The sequence below is a fragment of the Mustela nivalis genome (assembly GCF_964662115.1).
Source record: "Mustela nivalis genome assembly, chromosome: 6".
NCBI classification, from domain to species: domain Eukaryota; kingdom Metazoa; phylum Chordata; class Mammalia; order Carnivora; family Mustelidae; genus Mustela; species Mustela nivalis.
Window position 1 is genome coordinate 140,881,137 of NC_139025.1, and position 19,784 is coordinate 140,900,920.

General features: G+C 42.3%; 1 pseudogene across 1 annotated transcript; it reads left to right on the forward strand.

The window, feature by feature from the left end:
* The first annotated feature begins 1,333 nt into the window (after positions 1 to 1,333).
* On the forward strand, positions 1,334 to 14,606 carry LOC309866673 (lysM and putative peptidoglycan-binding domain-containing protein 4 pseudogene; annotated as a pseudogene). Its single transcript has 2 exons — positions 1,334 to 1,366; positions 13,860 to 14,606. The product of its transcript is annotated as a lysM and putative peptidoglycan-binding domain-containing protein 4 pseudogene (transcript).
* The last annotated feature ends 5,178 nt before the right edge of the window (positions 14,607 to 19,784 follow it).

The following is a 19,784-nucleotide window of genomic DNA, read 5'->3' on the forward strand; positions in this document are numbered from 1 at the left end:
ACATTTGAAGATTATTGGGCATGGAATCTTCCAGAAAGATAGGATGAGACAGCTCCCTCTCATACCCCAGACAGCTTTAAAGAAGGAAAGATGGGTTTCCATAATTTCATGCAGGTTAATGTTTGTTTGTTTTTTCCCCTTGAGACATCCTCTTTGATTCATTTATTATTTTTAAGTGTGTTTTTAGTTTCTAAGTATTTGAAGATTTTCCTGTTATCTTTCCATTAGTGATTTTGGGTTTAATTCTGTTGTTGTCAGACAACACGCTCTGTATCATTGAAGTTCTAAACTTGTTGAGGTTTGTTTTATGGCCCAGGATGTGGTCTGTCTTGATATGTGTCTCAAATATGAGTATTCTGCCATTCGTGTTGGGGGGGGCAGTTCTATAAATGTCAGTTAAATCCTATTGGTTGAAGGTACCTTGTATTCCCTATACTAGCTGATTTTCTGTTTAGTAGTATCATTCAGTGTTGACAGGGGTGTTGAGGTCTACAATTGTATTTGTCGACTTTTCTGTTTCTCCTTTAAATAGAAAAGACGCCCATGATTTTTTTTTTTAAAGATTTTATTTATTTATTTGACAGACAGAGATCACAAGCAGGCAGAGAGGCAGGCAGAGAGAGGAGGAAGCAGGTTTCATGCTGAGCAGAGAGCCTGATGTGGAGCTTGATCCCAGGACCCTGGGATCATGACCTGAGCCAAAGGCAGAGGCTTTAACCCACTGAGCCACTCAGGTGCCCCTGCCCAGGATTTTTAATTGTATTTGGTAAGAGGAACAGAAAGAAATATTGAGATGAGTCCATATTGAAAAATATTGGGAAGAGTCCATCTTCTCCAAAGTGGAAATCCCCTTCCCATGGCTCTTTTAATTGAAAAATTACTTCTGGTTTGGAGAGAATAGTGGCCTAATTTGGACCATAATGTCATATGTCACTGCCTGATTCTCGAATGGGTACCTTTGGTGTTTTGGAAAAACAAAAAAACAAAAAAACAAAAAAAACAAACAAAGATCAGAAATACACATATTGAATCTTTGATTTAACTTCCCATCAACTATGTAGCAGGGTTATTTTTCTCTAAGGAGAATGAGCTACTCACATCTTCCAAGGGTCACTGGACACTGGCTATAGGTACCATTAATTTTTGGGATCTCAGTGTACCATTGCTTTGCACTAGTCACAATAGTCTTACAAGGGTCAAGGAACAAATGGAGTTTTGATTCACAAATGCTTCTCATAGTTCCAGCAGATCACGAGTCTTTTTTTTTTTTTTAAATCAATTTTCTGGTTGGGGAGCATGTAGTTGTTGCATATACCGTCTATCCTGTACGAACATGCCTTTCAGATTTGATACAAGAGCTATTAAGGTAAGAGGAGCCAAGTTGAAACGTATGGACCTCCCTCTAGCGATCAAACTAATAATGCGGAGGTATTATAATTTCTATGGAGAAATATTTAAAGTTAATGTTACCCCCAACCAAAAAAAATTCTGGGAAAATATGAGGATGCTGGGTTTTTTTTAAATTGTTTAATTTAAATTCTGTTAGCCAACATATAGCACACCATTAGTTTCAGATGTCGTGTTCAATCATCTATCAGCTGCTTATCACATTGGGAGATGGGCGTTAGGGCGGGCACTTGGTATGACAGGGGCGGTATCTTTTTTATTTTTACTTAACTCTCAGATGTGGCCAGTTCAATTGATCTTGGATTGGTCTTGGAGAATGAAAGTGGATTATTGGGGCACCTGGGTGGCTCAGTGGGTTAAGCCTCTGCCTTTGGCTCAGGTCATGGTCTCAGTGTCCTGGGATCGAGCCCCACATCAGGCTTTCTGTTCCACAGGGAGCCAGCTTCTCCCTCTCTTTCTCTCTCTCTGCCTCTCTGCCTACTTGTGATCCCTCTTTCTGTGTCAAATAAATAAATAAATAATAATCTTGAGAAAAAGAAAAGAAAGTGCATTATTGAGGTTTAGCAGGTGGTAACTCCAATCACATTTATTATTTGGATGTGATCTCTTTGGAGGAGGAAGGCAATGAAAGTTCTCCTGTTGATCCACTGGGATGGCCACAACCATCTCATTGCAGAATTACTCCAGCTGTTTGGCTCCATGTCACAACTTAGTCTACAGAGGCACAACTGTCTTAGTCACTTGTAACATATTACACAGGCCAAACATCCTGGTGACATGAGCTGCTAGAATGAAGACAAGAAAGGTCTTTGGCCTTAGTCAAGCTTATGTCTGTTCATGGAAGGAGACATGAGTTCTGTGAAAACCCTATTACCTCATAGTCTGAGAGATGCTCGGGTATTTGTTTTCCCCAAAATAAAAGAGGACTTTCCTTTGTTAACTCTACCTCATACTGTGTATTGTTAAGAATATATGCTGGGGCGCCTGGGTGGCTCAGTGGGTTAAAGCCTCTGCCTTCAGCTCAGGTCAGATCCCGGGGTCCTGGGATCGAGCCCTGCATCGGGCTCTCTGCTCAGTGGGAAGTCTGCTTCCTCCTCTCTCTCTTCCTGCCTCTCTGCCTACTTGGGATTTCTGTCTGTCAAATAAATAAATAAAATCTTAAAAAAAAAAAAGAACATATGCTGTCTTTGGATGGATATTTGAAGCTAATAACTGAGTATTCAGAAATACTCCTCTAGTGGGTTGAAATATATGTCCATGTCCTAAACCCCAGGACCTGTAACTGTTATCTTATTTGAAAAAAGAGTCTTTACAGATATAATTAAGTCAAGGATCTTGAGATGAAAATCACCCCAGATTTAACTCATCCTTATAAAAACATGTACCCTAAGTCCAGTGAATAAATACCCTTGTAAGAAAAGGGAAAGATGCAAGGAGACACAGGGGGAAGTCAATGCGAAGACAGGGACAGAGTTTGGAGTAATTCGTCTGCAAGGCAAGGAATGCCAAAGATTGCCACAGGCACCAGGATCTAGGAGAGACTCAGGGGGCAGATTCTCGTCAGAGCTTCCAGCAGAAACCAACCCTGCCAACTCTTTGATGTTTAATTTTTGGCCTCCAAAACAGAGTAAATTCCTGCTGTTTGAAGTCGCCGAGTTTGTGGTAATTTCTTACAAGAGCCCTAGAAAATTAAAACAATGTCCCCATTGGAAAAGGATCCAGAACAATTTTCCCTAGATGGTCCAGGTTACGGTCCAAGCAGATCCCATCAATGGCCCTTAAAGTTTTGGAGGTAGATCAAGATATTGTAGGAGACAACGACAAACCCCAGGAGGAAAGTCTCAGACCCCTGAGGTTTTCATCAAGTTCCTGCTTAGCAGGAATTTATTCTCTTTGACAGAAAGAGCTTTTGGATTGATATGGGGCCTTGATAAGTACTGAACTCTTGGTTATGGAAAGCCAGGGGAGCCGAGGCCCTGAGTCACTCATTAGGACCTGTGGATCTATTCCATTTAGCAAAGCTTCACCACGTGCAAGCAGTGTGTAAAGATGAGGTCTGAGCTGGCCCTACAAGGCACAGGTAAATGGTATCAGCCTAGACTCATGTTTTTCTTCTGCCTACTTCTGCTGTACCCTATTAGGCTTAATTCTCAATTAGTCAGTGTAAAGGCTGAGAAATCAAGGGACTCTTCAGACTGCAAAACCCGAATGTTCTCACTGGAGACTGTGACAGGGACATGCATGTAAGTCTTAATTCAACCCAGCCTGAGGTGGCAGGGGAAAGCACGCATTCTTCCGAGACACTGGGGAAAAGGGGCCCCAGACAAGACACTTCTTGTTTGTCAACCAGATTGTAGTAAGGGTGTCAGTCCAGTGGTGAAAGAAATGCAGCCAAGAGTCTGGAAAAATGTAGAACATCAGAAAGTAGGAAGGAAGGATGTGACGAGAGAGAGAGAGAGACACCTTCAGAAGGAGGATGGGCTGGGTGAAGAAGGTGGCAGGACCCGGAGGGAGAGAGCATACAGAGACCCTATAGAGGAGGTAGCTCATTCCAGCTGGTTTCCCTGAGGAAGGAATGTCTGGAATTGGGCAGGGGGAGGGGCATGGTAGAAATGAGAGGAATATCCTGGCCCAATAAAAATCTGGGTAACGCTGAAGTTCTTAAAGCTGTTAATACAGACTCCAGAAGTCTATGGTGACCTTCCAGAATATGACCCAGAATCTTACAGGTGAGTTGACGAAACAGAGTAATTCAGTGTTTACTGTGATGGATAATGCTGGTACTCCCACCAGATCTCCTTCGGTCTCTTTTATTATTAGGGTCCCAGGACTTTGAGATTTTGCTCCCAATAACCAGCTCCTGAAGCTTCCCCCATGACCATCGAAGGATTGGTCTGGCAGAGTCTGGGAATTTCCTCTCTTCTAAGCCAGTGACTGATGGATTTGGGAGTTTGAAATCTCCATGCCTGTTGCCTTTGGTCAGGACAGGGCTGAGGTGCAAACTACATTCCAGTGATCCAGAGATCCCCATCGTGGGATAAATCTGAGTCTATTATCTGTAAACTTTACCTGAAGTTTATCTAATATGGCTTCCTTCTTGTTCTTGTCCTGATTTTCTGATTTGCTCAGAAATTTGCTTTTGGGATTCCTTCATTCATAAGTCACGTGTACAGCACTCCCTGTCTTAGAGTCTGAGGTGGAGGCAGTGGACCTGGGACAATTACGAATCTCATCAGTAAATGGTCCCTTGAATTTGGAAGTCAAGCTTCGTGTCTTTTAAACAAATAAAGCCTTTGCTGAAAGAAAAACAACACAGATCCTTTAATGAGGGACACCCTCATGCAAGCAGCTAACATCTGGCCTTTTAATATAGTAAGTCGGGGGACTTGGAAGACAGTCCCTACTGCCTGCCCCAACACAGCAGACACAGTACAACTGATCTGCCATTAGGCTTTTCAAGTATGTTTTCCCGCTGGGAATTTCAAAATTCATACACTCATGACATGTGAAAAATATTTAAAATGCCAAGGAAAGCAGATGGTAATTCACACGTTGTTTTCTTTACTAATAATTCAGTTGGTCTCTTTGAATGGGTTGTTGTATGAGTACTAGGATGGCCACGACACAGTTCCACAGGCTGGGGGGCTAAGCAGCAGAGATTTATCTTCTCACACAGTTCTGGAGGCTGGACTCCAAGATGAAGGTACAGGGAGGTTCAGCTTCTTCTAGGGTTTTGCTCTTTGGCTTACAAATGGCCACCTCCCTTCTCTGTGAGTGTATGTCCCTGGTGTCTCTTTGTGTGTCTGAATTTCCTTTTCTTATAGGGACATCAGTCAGATTGGATTAGGCTCACCCTAATTGCCTCAGTGTAGCTTAATCACTCTGTAAAAGGCCCTATCTTCAAATACATTCACCTTCTTAGTTAACCCGGGGTTTGGACGTCAACATAAATTTTGGAGGAACACAGTTTATCCCATAGCAGTTGGATAGGGTGTAAGAACGTCAGGTATGAAATATTTCTTTGAATGAAAGACGATTTAATCAGAGGAAAACACTGCTATTAGTTGTACAGAAAAAGCCAGATTTTTTAAAAAATTTTTTATTTCTTTCCAGCTTAACAGTATTCGTTGTTTTTTGCACCACACCCAGTGCTCCATTCAATCCATGCCCTCTCTAACACCTACCACCCACCACCTGGTTCTCCCCACCCCCCACCCCCCGCCCCTCAGATTGTTTGGTTTAAGGCTATGGAGTTTCCAATTTTTCTTAAACCATATTGTGTCTTAAAGTCTTTATTTTGATAGAAAAGTTGGGGCCACTTGTGTATGATTTTTTTTAAGATTTTTTATATTTATTTATTTGATAGACAGAGTTCACAAGTAGGCAGAGAGAGAAAGGGGGAAGCAGGCTTCCCACCAAGTAGACAGCCCAATGCAGGGCTCGATCCCAGGACCCTCTGATCATGATCTGAGCCAAAGCCAGAGGCTGTAACCCACCGAGCTACCCAGGCACCCCTTGTGTAGGATTTAAGTGGGGATTTAAATAACCTGGTGGGGATACAGCCATTTTATTATTATATCACATGAGTTCCCATGAAGACATCAGAAATAGGCTGGCTGAGAATTGAAATCTTACAATGTGGTAAAGAGCATCATTTTATAATTATAGGGTAGGATTGATTTACTATCAAGTCATATATGTTCTTGCCCAATAAAAAACCAAAGTATGGGTTTTTTTTAAAAAACATTTTTAAAAAAATTTATTTATTTGACAGAGAGAGACACAGCAAGAGAGGGAACACAAGCAGGGGGAGTGGGAGAGGGAGAAGCAGGCTTCCTGCTGAGCAGGGAACCTGATGTGGGGCTCCATCCCAGGACTCTGGGATCATGACCTGAGCTGAAAGCAGACTCTTAACAACTGAGCCACCCAGATGCCCCAAACTAAAGTTATGCTTTAAAAAGAAACAGAAAATTAGTGAAAGGCAGTTCTGGAAGGCCACAAGAGGACCCAGAGCTGAAATCTTCCTGTGGGACATGAGTGTCACCCCAGTGATGCAGGGCCCCCAGCCCCCGAAGGGCTGGCTGAAGGCAAAGCAGAGCAGGCTGTGGTCTAGGGAAGCCCTCAGCATGACCCACAGCAGAGACCTACCTCAGAGAGCACTAGAGCCATGACCCAGAGCTTCCTTCCGTATTGTATCATGTCAGTGTTTCAACTTCCTTCTTTTCAATCTCTTTCCACCAAGTGTACATATGCATCAGTGTCCTCTGACTTTGTCCTGAGTCTGTGGCTTACAAAATATCAGAACAAGCTTGCTGGAGAATGAAAACCAAAGGAACAGATGTCAGTCAGGGGTCTTGGGGCGGAGCTTGGATAGCCTGGAGAGATTTTAATGGACTGGTTTGGGAAATAGGGTGTTTTCAGTGGTGCCAAGGCTGCCTGTTTTCATGTGAGGCAGAGCCTTTTGCATCATATGCGTTGTTTGGTTTTGGTTTTGAAATGCAGGTGTGGGAAATGGAGAGCTGCGGAGGGGTAGATTAGGGTCTCCTATTTGGCTCCTCTTGACTGTCAGACTTTTGTTTTGTTTTTGTTAGAGCCTTATTTTTATTTTTATTTTTAGTACGAGCCTTATTATTATTATTTTTAAAGATTTTATTTATTTACTTGAGACAGAGACAGTGAGAGAGAGCATGAATGAGGAGAAGGTCAGAGAGAGAAGCAGACACCCCATGGAGCTGGGAGCCCGATGCGGGACTCGATCCTGGGACTCCAGGATCATGACCCGAGCCGAAGGCAGTCGTCCAACCACCTGAGCCACCCAGGCATCCCAGAGCCTTATTTTTTGAAACAAGGTCTGCCCTGGGTATCCTGTGGGGACATCAAGTATGTCTCGCATAGCAGGACCTTCAGGTCCTCTTAGAAGTCATGGTTGTAGGGGCGTGTGGGTGGCTCAGTACTTAAGCATCTGCCTTTGGCTCAGGTCAGGAGCCCATCATGATCCCAGGATCCTGTGATCTAGCCCAGCTCTGGGCTCCCTGCTCAGTGAAAAGCCTATGTCTCCCTCCCCCACTCCCCCTGCTTGTGATCTTCTCTAGCTGTCTCTCTCCGCCAAATAAAGAAATAAAATCTTAAAAAAAAAAAAAAGAAAGAAAAGAGAGAGAAGTCCTGAGGTGGATAGTGGACAGATGTTGGAGGGTTTGCTCAGACGACACCTCCCACCAGGCTTTTGAATCTCGGGAGCAAGTGGGGTCTGTCTATCTTTCTCACTGCTGATCCCTCACAGAGCCTAGCTTAGAGCCTGTACAACTTTTATAAGAATCATGATTCAAAAAGGAGCCATGTTAATAACAAACCCAAGAATTCAGACCATAGATTTGGAGCAAAGCATATGAGTTTCAGAGAAGCAGATATTTTAGAAGAAAACAGCCCCTCCACTCTTAGAGGCGTTGAAACCATCCCTTTTCCCAAAGTCTTAAAGAAAAAGAAAGCTCTGAAAGTATACCACTGCGAATGAGTAGGAAACAGCATTGAGTACTTAATGCTCTCAAAATGAACACTTCCCTTCAAGAGATAGCCAGGAATTCCTGAGAGCAGGAGATTTTCATTACAAAAACTATGGGATTATGGGCAAAAATAACAAAATGGGGGACTTGAAAATCCTGAGAATGCCCCAATGGTAGGACAGATCTGGGGTCAGATCTCTGCCTTGCCCCCCGGCATTCATCGTTTTTTTCTGCAGCCTTTCTCTTGTCCTTTGGGGGATGGATGTCTTTGATTTATTGTAAGACGATGGCACACTTCACATCAGACATAACATGGGGGACAAATTCCATGTATGTTGGGTTTTGTCCATTTCTTTTCCATGATTCAAAAAATTGCCAGGAGAATACTTCCTTGGTTGTTTTAAAGATTGAAAAAAAAAAAAACCACATAAAGTATCTTCTTAAGCTATTTTACTATAAGTTGATGTTGACTGTAAGACCAAACTAGGTTGGGGGGAAAAAAAATCTTCCAAAAAAGGAGCTTGTGCTTGTGGGTACACACAACCTTATGAAGAAATAGGGTCCAGACAGGAATCAGAAGAAGATGGGAGGGCCTTATTTAAAGTAAACTTCTAAGGCAGTGCTTCTCAAACTTGACTTTGTATCATGGAAGGTCTTGTTAAAACACAGATTTTTGTCCAATTCCCCCATCCCCGCAGCCCTGCTGTTTCTGATTCTACAGTTTGGGGTGGGTCCTAAGAATTTTCATTTCAAATAAGATGACAGCGATATTCTAATGCTGGAGGTAGGACCACACTGAGAACTATTGCCATCGAGGCAATTGTCAGATTCTCAATCTTGGTTGTACCTTGAGATCACCTGGGAAGCTTTGCAAAACACCAATGCCTGTACTGAACCCTAGCTTCAGTTGAGAAGTTCTGATATTTCACTGCTTTGGGTGGGGGTTCTGGACATCAGGAGCTTTAAAAGTGCAAAAGTTAAAAACAATTTCACAATTGTTAAAAACAATTTCCCTGTCGGTTCTGGTATATGTTAGAAAAGGGACATTTAATTTTTTGTTCATTCCGTAAATATCAATTGAGTTTCCACTATAATCTGAGCCTTGTGTGGGGTGTTAGGGATATGGATATAAATCAGACAGAGAAAGGCAGATTGTCACTTTGATAACTAATGAGGTGGCTGGCATACCAATGATTTACAGAGAGCTATTAAGAGCTGTGAGTGGGGGCCCCTGGATGGCTTAGTTGGTTAAGCGTCTGCTTTTAGCTCATGTTACGATCCTGGGGTCCTGGGATTGAGCCGCACATCCAAATCCCTGTTCAGCAGGAAGCCTGCTTCTCCCTCTGTCTGTGTTTTCTCTCTCTCTCACTCTGTTAAATAAATAAAATCTTGAAAAAAAAAAAAGCTCTGGTGGAGGTCAATGAGTTTTAAGTGAGCAAAGACTTCATTAAGGAACTCAAACTTACTTTTGAAGAATGAGGATTTTTTATGGGCAGAGACTTAGGGGAAGAACATATGGAGGAGAGGCCTGGAGCTAGGAATGGACACAGGATGTGTTCACAGGTGTTCTCAGTTACCTGGAGCCTGGGGTAGGTGGTATGGGAGGAGGCCGCAGAAGTTGTCTAGAACCAGGGAAAGTGTTTCGAGATTCCAGGAGGGCGGGGCTCCTGGGTGGTTAAGTCAGTTAAGCTTCTATCTTAGGCTCAAGTCATGATCCTAGGGTCCTGGGATGGAGCCCCACATAGACTCCTTGCTCAGTGGGAAGGCTGTGTCTTCCTGTTTCTCTGCCTGTTGTTCCTTTGTTCCTCCTGCTTGTTGCTTTCTCTGTTTAAAAAAAAAAAAAGAGATTCGAGGAAGAGAGTGATATGACTGAGCTTAATCACCAGCTACATTTGAGATAGGAAGACCTACCTGAGAAATGTTCTCTAGGTAGAATCCTCGTTTTCTTTTTAAAAAGATTTTATTTATTTATTTATTTATTTATTTGATAGAGAGAGAGAGAGCCCACCTGCGCGCACATGGGGGAGGAGGAGTGCGAGGGACAAGCTCAGATGCAGGGCTCCATCCCCGACCCTGAGATCATGACCTGAACCCAAAGCAAGAACTGGATTCCTCAGGCACTGAGCCACCCAGGCGCCCTTGAATAATCTCTATCTTGAGGTTATATCTAGGATATTCTCCAGAGGTATATAATCAGGGCACCCAAACATCATAGACTAATAGGAAAATAAGACACCAGCTTCCTCCTCATTGGCTAACTCCCAAACTTCTGATTTGATTCTGGGGGGATAGGAAGGACACATTTGTTCTCACACGAGTCTACCTGGAATTAATCGTCAGTTTAAGCCACAGACGTTTTTCCCCTTTGAGCTACACAAAGGAGCATCTTACCATCGATACCATCCTAAACTTGGAAAAATATGGCGATATTTATTTCACATGCATCAGAGGTGAGGTCTGATGGACAAGGCATGACTTGGAATGTGGAAGATACACCAGCCCCTTGAATCTCTAATACCCTTTCTTTCTTATATTCTGCTTCGCCGTTACTCACTAGTTCTTTGATTTTTAGCAAATTATCGGAGTCTCAATTTCTTCATCCTATGTATCTTACACGGTTTTGTCAGAGTTTAATGATCTTATATATAAAGTCCTTGAAAGGTCCCTACCTTGCACATTAAAGCACTCAGTAAATAACTATTATCATTTCCAAATTAAAGTCTCAAAAACTGAGAGCTGTTCTACAAATACCCCAAAAGAAAGGCATTGGTACAAAAACGCTCTTCCTTATAGAATGTGCTGTTGAATCGCAAAGGCAATCTGTGCTGTTTAATCCTTGGAATTTAGGAAGACCTGCTGCTGAGCCATTCCCTTTCTGTTGATTACAAAGGCAGGAGAATTCAGATGGAGGCCGTGGGGGCAGTTATTTTAAATATTTGGATGTTTAAAGTCTTATGCAGGAGCCTGCTATATTTGCCTCCTGCAATTCAAAACCTCCAGTCCCCAAACCGTGTTTTCCTTTGTGCCCTTAAAACTAGCCAGCTCGACTTCTGCTTTATTTTTATAAACCTGGAAAGGCAGAGCCGTCTTTTAAGTAAAGCTTTTCCAGGGCTTAAGGCAGCCGAACCTAAATGAAACTGAAAATGACAATGAGAAGAGGTAATGCTATCTATCACTGTCCACTGGTTGCCGTCTGTAGCTCTCCCTAGCAATCGCAGGATAAAATAAAGCCCCGTGTTGAAGGGCAGGGCATAAGCAGGCTGGCTCTTCAAGCCTCAGTTAGCTCTGCAGGGAGGTGGCTCTGAGAAGGACCCCGATGGGAATGGAGCTTATAAAGATGTCTTGTAGCAGCCTTTCATGTTTGCCATGTGGCTGCCCCTTCAGCTCCCTAATACCCCTTCTCTCTTAAATGATACGAAATTGTACATTCCAAGTTCTTAGCACAAGTCCCAAGGAGAGGGAAGCAGGCTTAAAAGGGGAAGAAATCAAAGCTTTCCATGGTGGCAGTGCTGTGCTTTTGTTTCCTGGTAACACCATTGCATTTCTGGGGGTGCGTCAGGAGGAGGAGCTGAAGGGGGAAGCATGGAGTTTGTTTGTTTTTTTTTTAAGACTTATTTATTTATTTTAGAAAGAGAGAATGAGTGGGGGGAGGGGCAGAGGGAGAGAAGCTCAAGCAGATTCCCCGTTAAGTGTGACCTGATCCTAAAAGCCTGACATGACCTGAGCTGAAACCAAGAGCCATTCTACCAACTAAGCCACCCAGGAGCCCCTAGATGGGAATCTTGAAATACTCCTCCTGCTCAGGACCCTCCTTTCTCTGTGCCTCTGGCCTTCTTCTCTGCCACTGTTCAATCTTCCATTCCCAGCTACCCTACATAGGTCATAAGCTCAGTTGATACCTCGAGGTCCCAGATGGATTAAGCAGGGGCACCTGCATGGCTCAGTTGGTTAAGCAGCTGCCTTTGGCTCAGGCCATGGTTCCAGGGTCCTGGGATCGAGCCCCAGTGGGGATCTGCTTCTTCCTCTCCCTCTACCCTTCCCCCTGGCTTGGGCTTTCTGTCTTTCTCTCAAATAAATAAAATCTTAAAAAAAAAAAAAGTCAGATGCTCAGGTATCTGAGCCACCCAGATGTCCCCCTCCACCTCCCCTCACCTTTTATGTTTGTTTGTTTGTTTGTTTTTCCCCAAGCACATTTTGTTTAAGACCTACTAGGGCCAAAGATGCCAGCAGAATTTATCCAAGATTTGTTTGGTAGGCTTGCTTTTTTAGCTGCTTCACTTTTTCTGACCCTTTCTTGTTGCTTATAGCTTATTTGGTCAAGTTTTATGTCCTCTCTTAGAACTGCATGATCTAGGCTTTGTACGCTTTGTATCTGTATAACCCTGTTTCTCTCTTTAATTATGTTTTTAGCATTCAGAGTGATTAACATGGCAAAGTAAGTAGGAAAGTATTTATAGAATTGCTGCATTTTCTCCTAGATTGAAACAATTTATTTCATTTCGCTAATGACACTGTTATAACTTTCTGTGGCCTCCCCTAAGGCTATCTAACCAATATATTTTAGAAACCTTTTACTCCTTAGTTTCTTGTCATTTATCTAACAAGGTTCAAATGGTTAAACACATTGTATAGGATGCTGTATTTCCCAGAAGAAATAAAGAGGCTTGTCTCTAGGGACTTACTGTGGTCTCTCAGTTGTACTGAGATTTTTCTGTAGGCATACAGTGTGGTTTATGGAACATGGGCTGATAATGAATCCAACCCCACACTGAGTGGATGCAGTGGGATTCCTGGAATACTGATGTCTAATACATCTGTGAAGATGTTACATATAATGCTTCCAAAAAGCAATCAATTTCCCAATTTAAAGTAAATATAAATTTGGTCTTAATTCACTAAGGGTAAAGACAAACAGGTCTCAAGCTGGTTTAGTTTTCAGGTGTGATCTGTTAAAAATATCTGCTACCTCAATTCAATTAGATAATAAAAACAGTTGCTCAATAAGTGAAATAATAGAGATGATTGGTTTGAATTAGGTGTTATCTAAAGGTCTGTGGCTGTATTTACACTCTAGTTAGTGGGCTTATGAGTCAAATCTTAAGGTCCACCTCTAATGCTTTCAAGTTAAGTTCAAACATTAGCTTGAGGGAGGGTTTCTCTTTGACTTAACGGTCTGCACCACCCCTCCCTTAAGATTCGACTGTGGAAGGAGTTTGTCCCGAACTTTGTAAAACTCATAGTGCTGTTCCTTTATCTTCCAGTCCTAAAATTGCAACAGATTTCAGTCCATACTTTCCAGCTTGATTCATGATTTTCTATATGTTTCTAATTATCACAAGTGTGTGAAACCTTCCAAAGTATATTACCCCTAGGTCATTTTATTTAGAAAATAAATTTATATGCCATACAGCACTTCTGGGCAAGGAAACATGGTAGAATTCTGAGGACATACCTCTTTAAGTATTATAACAGTTAAAATACGTTCTGAGTGTGGAGCTGGCTGAGGCTTTGTGTTTGGGGATCCCTAATATAATCAGCTACTGAATTGGGTTCTGATGTGGGAGGGAAGTCAGCCAGATGGGGGCACTGTTGCCTCAAAAGTTAGAAGAAGTAGAAAAAAAGAGCTGGCCGAGGTTGGGTTTCACCTAAAAATATTTTGTTGTGGTCACACTTTGAATTAGCAAGAGACTCTTCCAAAACTGATCTTATGTTTTTCAAACTTGTACATCTGTATGGAAACGTGATGATTAAGCTATACATTCAGGCTGAGTTAAAGTCAAAAAACAGTTTTATTCAGCCTAAACTAATTTTGTGCCTAGGTGCGGTTTTCCAATATTCATCACATTTGTAAGCGGGGTGGGCTTGGATCCTCTTCCAGAAAGAGCTACTTTTTGGATATTCATTCTAAGGAGTTTACATGTTTTGTGCTGTTTGTCTTCGTGGCTTTCCTAGGTCGCAGGTATCAAGAAAGTCAACAACTTGATCAGAGAAGAAGACTTATATGCTTTGAAATCTATTAAGATTCCAGTGAAAAATCATGGGATCCTTACAGAGACCCACAGAGAACTCAGATCCCTCCTGAGCCCATCCTCAGAGACCAGAGTGACCTTCGAGGAGCAGCCAGACCCAGATAGAGCAGCTGTAGGCGCTGGTGCCCTCTCCAGCCCACTGACAGATTTCTTTAAGGGCATTGACGAGAATATTGAGCGCGCGGTGCAGTCAGAAATCTTTTTAAATGAAAGTTACTCGGCAGAGACCTCCAATCAGCCGCTGCTCCCGACTTCTCCAAAGACCCCCACGAAGGGTGCCGACTGTGGAATTCAGTGGTGGAATGCCGTTTTTATCATGCTTCTAATTGGGATTGTTTTACCAGTGTTTTACTTGGTCTATTTTAAAATACAAGCTACTGGCGAGATCCCCAGTAGCTTGAACATAACTGCTGTCCCCAATGGCTCCATGAGCGTGAGTGCAGTTCCAGGGCAAGCCCCCAGATTAGCAGTTCCAGTGCCAACTGTCCCCTCTGCAGACAGCCAGTTCAGTCAAACCACCCAGGCAGGGAACTAGCTCTTGTTTCTAAAGAATCAGGCCAGTGTGAGCATTTGGCCTCTTAATGTGGATCACCTGACATCGGTCATATCCTAGGGTGCTGCCTTTCCTTTTCTATGACCTACGGACATGTCTCAGAAGCCGCTGTGTATTCTCCAGGAACATTTGACCCTGGGGAATAGGCTGACCTAATCCAAGGCTGTGGGAGCCAAAACATGTGCCCCCCTGCTATCCCCCTACATCCAGAGGTACAGTAAGGGACATTTGCATGTGACACATGCTATTTCTTGAAGGTATATAGTGGACTGGCACTGCATGGGCCCCCAAGTTGGAAGTGTTTGGAAGTTGAGGAGCAGCATTGGACCTTCACTGTGGGAGCCTCTGACGTCAGCTTTGGTCACTTTGCTGTTTGCAGTGTCCTCTGCCGTGACACGTGGTGCTCTTTGTCTCCCTGACAAAGGTGCTGTCCAGCAGTGGTGAATATCACCCTGTTTTGGAGTATGACCGAATTATAATTAGCTCTATTTCATATTTGTCCCACCAGTTAGCCTTTTTGAGGCAACGTCACTTCTAGGATCAAAAAAAGGCCTGAATCTGAATTGCTCTAATACCGAATAAATGGCAGGTGTGTACCTTGTACTTCTAGAACTACTTAGGGGTACACAGGCCTGCTTTAAGCTGCTGCATGGTATGGCCAGCACTTCCTGGCTAGATCATTTGGAGCTTTTGCTCAGTTTCTTCTGAAGAGCATCCCCACTGCAGTGGCTAATCAGATTTCCCAAGTTAGCATTCTTGGGAAGAATTCGTGCTGCCCAGTGCCTGGATCTGAGTAGGTGCAGAGAGAAAGAGGAGTGCCTATCGCCAGGGTCTCAACATGTGACCCGTCTAAGGCCAGACAGTCAATGTCAGTCGCCAGTCTGGCATTGCTGAGAGCAGCAGCCCCTGGAGGTACTTGGAAGGGAGATACAGGGAGAATGGGCGTGCTTCCTGCTGCCTCCCTGACTCTAATCTTGGGAAGTCTAGAGCCGTTGCCCCAGAATCAGGCTCAGTGTTTTTCTTTGTCTAAATACACTTTATATAGTGTAGCTCATAATGTTAAAAGACCAAACCACAAGCTCCCATCAGCCGGAGGTTTTCCCGTCTACACAGCAGGTGTCTGCTGCAACATGCTAGAGGCTCAAGGGAGGCCTGGGTCAGCCTCAGGCCTTGCAGGTGGAGCAGGGGTACACGAGGTGAGGGTGAAGGCCTGTTTGGCTGGAGCCCATCTTGGTCCCATGGAAGGGTGGAAATGGGCTTACATGGTTCGGAGGAGCCTGCCTTCAGGGAGGAAGACTGCACAAATGCTGAGCTTGGAGGTGGTTTATGTCCCTGGACACATCAGGCCTAGAGATGAACTGGGAAGATTTCTTCAAGTAAGAGGAAGGGAGTGTGGTGGCAAGAGTGCTTGAGATGGGCTTCTCATTTTTCTCCTTTCAGCTGTGTGGGGAACGATTTGCCCTGGGTTCAGTTAGTAAACTTAAAGTATCTTCAGAAGTAAATCCTTTCTTCAAAACCAAAATGGTCTTCAGGATAAAATGAACTTGTGGATCTTTGCTACAGGAACTGCTTTGATCATGTGAATGTTTTCCAGCCAGAAGGGTGCACTCACTGTGCCCCTGGAGGCCGCAGGTTTCTCTAATGTATCATTAACTTCACCAGGCAGAGCCTAGAGACCTATGGGGAAATGGCTTTTGCCGGGCAAAGAATAAATATATGTATCTCTTACTTTAAAAAAATGGAATAAAATAATTTCTTCTGTGAAGAAAAATTGAGGATTCTTTTTTTTTTTTCAACGGGGGTGGTAATTCAGAATTAAAAGATGTGTGACAATGTTGGAGAACATGGAGGTGCCCCTGTCCAGGGGTGTCCCCCCAGGGCTTGTGCTGCTCAAGGTCGAACAGGTGAAGAACAGAAGTGGTAAACCAGCAGGGTCTCACTGATTGGTCTATACAATGTGCTTTAAAGTGGTTTTGTTTCGTATACACAAGAGACACCATGAAGCTTGTCTTCTACACATTTTACTACATTTATAGTGTCTTGGGAGTTAATGTTTTAAAGAAGTAATTAGAGGGGTGCCTGGTGGCTCAGTGGGTTAAAGCCTCTGCCTTTGGCTCAGGTCATGATCCCAGGGTCCTGGGATTAAGCCCCGCATCGGGCTCTCTGCTCAGCAGGGAGCCTGCTTCCTCCTCTCTCTCTGCCTGCCTCTCTGCCTACTTGTGATCTCTGTCAAATAAAATCTTTAAAGAAGTAATTAGATTTGATAGGAAATGTTCAGTCTTTTCATTGAACTGTAGTGCCCAATACTGTGGACACCTGGGGAATCTACGTCATCAGGAAAATGATGCTCCCGTTTTACCCTGGAGTGACAAGGCTGCAGAGACCAAGCCGAAGTCCAGGGTCACCCTGAGCAGGACTGCCCAGTCAAGGCCATGCCACAGTCCTTCCTTGGGAAGGTAGTTCTTTAAACTGCCTCTGTTAATAATGAAGTCTTCCTGGGGTTGAAGAATAATGGTAAAGGTTCTTTTTCCTCTACATCCCTACCAGCATTTGTGATCTCTTGTCTTTTTGATGATAGCTATTCTAACAGACATGAGGGGATATCTCACTGTGGTTTTGATTTGCATTTCCCTAATGATCCGTGATGTGGAGCACCTTCCCATGTACCTGTTGGCCCTTTGTATAACTTCTTTGGCACAATATCTATTCAGGTGCTTTGCCATTTTTAAAAATTGTTACATTTCTTTCTTTTCACTGCTCAGTTGTGTGAGTTCCTGATGTATTTGGGCTGTTAACTCTTTATTGGATATATGGTTTGCAAATATTTTTTCCCATTCCGTAGGTTGTCTTCATTTCGTTGATTGGTTCTTTTGCTATGAAGAAGGTTTTTAGTTTGATTTAGTCTCGCTTGTTTATTTTTGCTTCTGTTGCTTGTGCTTTTGGTGTTCTATCCAGAAAATCATTGCCAAGACAAGTGTCAAGAAGTTTACCATGAAGGAGCTTACATTCAAGTTGTTAATCCATTTTGAGTTAATTTTGGGGAGTTGAAAAAGATAGAGGTCTTTCATTTTTGTACACCTGAAAACCCATTTTCTCGGCACCATTTATTGAGGAGACTCTTCTCCATTGAGTTTTCTTGGCTCCCTTCTCAGTATGACTGTATAGGCACCGATCGATGTATTTCTGGGTTCTCACTTCTGTTCTGCTGGTCTGTATCTGTTTTAATGCCATTACCACATGGTTTTGATTACTGTAGCTTTATAATATAGCTTGAAATCGGGACGTGTTATGCCCCTGCTTTGTACTTCTTTCTCAGGATTCCTTTGGCTATTCAGTCTTTTGTGCTTCCATATAAATTTTAGGATTTTTTTGTACTTCTGTAAAATTTGCCATTGAAATCTTGATAGGGATAGCATTGAATCTATAGACGGTTTTAAGTAATATGGAAAGGTAAACAATATTCAGTTTTCCAGCCCATGAACACAGGATACCTTTCCATTTATTTTTATCTTTTTTCATCAGTGTCTTTTTGTAGTGTCCAGTATTCTTTCACCTCCTTGGTTAAATTTATTCTTAAATATTTGTTTCTGATGTTACTGCAAATGGAATCATTTTATTTCTTTTCAGGTCATTCATTGTTAGTGTATAGACATGCTACTGATTGTTGTATGTTAATTTTGTATCCTGGAACTTTACTAAATTCATTGCTAAGATCTAGTTTTTGTTTTTTGTTTTTTTTTTAATGGAGTCTTTAGGATTTTGTATACATAAAATCAAGTCATCTACAAATAGAGACAATTTTACTTACATTTTTTTTCCAATTTCCTGCTTTTTATTTTTTTTTTTTTCTTGCCTGATCACTCTGGCTAGGGCTTCCAGGACTATGTTGAATAAGAGCAGTGAGAGTGAGCTTGTTTTTGTTACTGATCTTAGAGAAAAAGATTTCACCCTTTCATCATCAAGCATAATCTTAGCTGTGGCCTTGTCATATATAGCCATTGTAATGTTGAGCACATTCCTTCTACACCTAATTTGTTAAGAGTTTTTATCATGAATAGATTTTGAATTTTGTCAAATGTTTTTTCTCTATCTATTGAGAGGATCATATGATTTTTGTCCTTCATTTTGTTAGTAAGGTGCATCACATTGATTGCATATGTTAAACCACCTTCTGGCCCTGAAATAAATCCCACTTGGTCATGGTGAATGATCTCTGTAATGTGCTGCTGAATTTGGTTTGCTGGTATTTTATTGAGAATTTGAGAATTGGCTTATAGTATTCTTTCCTAGCTTTGGTATCAGGTAGTGCCTGATACTTTTCTACCTTTGGTCAGGACTCATAAAATAAGTTTGGAAATGTTTCCTTTTTTTTAAGTTTGGGAAAAGTATTGGCATTGATTATTCTTTAAATGTTTGGTAAAAGCCACTGTGAAACCATCTGGTCCTGGGTTTTTCTTTTTGGGCAGATTTTTGATTACTGATTCAATCTTTTTACTAGTATGGATCCATTCTGATTTTCTGTTTCTTCCTGATTCAGTCTTGGTAGATTATATATATTTTTTAAAATTTTTCTATTTATTCTAGATTGTCCAGTTTGTAGGTGAATAGTTGTTCACAGTAGTCTCTTATGATCCTTTTTGTATTTGTGGTATCAGTTGTGATGTCTCCTTTTTCTTTTATAATTTTGTTGACTTGGGTCTTCTCTCTTTTTTCCTTGCTTAGTCGAGCTAAAGGTTTATCAGTTTTGTTTATCTTTTCAAATAACCAGCTATTAGTTTTATTAATCTTTTCTATTGTTTTCCTATTCTCTATTTGATGTATCTGCTGTAATCTATTCTTTCCTTCTTTCTGCTAATGTTGGGTTTACTTCGTTCTTCTTTTTCTAGTTTCTTAAAATGTTAGATTGCTTATTTAAGATCTTTCTTGTTTCTTAATGTAGGTGCTTATTGCTATGAATTTTCTTCTATTAACTGCTTTCTGCACATATTACATAAGTTTTGGTATGTTGTGTTTCCATTTTAGTTTGTCACAGGAGAGTTTTTTATTTCCCTCTTTAATTTCCTCATTGATCGATCTGTTGTTTAAGAGAGTGGTGTTTAGGGGTGCCTGGGGGCTCAGTTGGTTAAGCCTTTGCCTTTGGCTCAGGTCATGGTCTCAGGGTCCTGAAATGGAGCCCTGCATTGGGCTCTCTGCTCAGCAGGGAGCCTGCTTCCCCCCTCTCTCTGCCTGCCTCTCTGACTACTTGTGATCTCTCTCTCTCTGTCAAATAAATAAATAAAATTTAAAAAAAAAGAT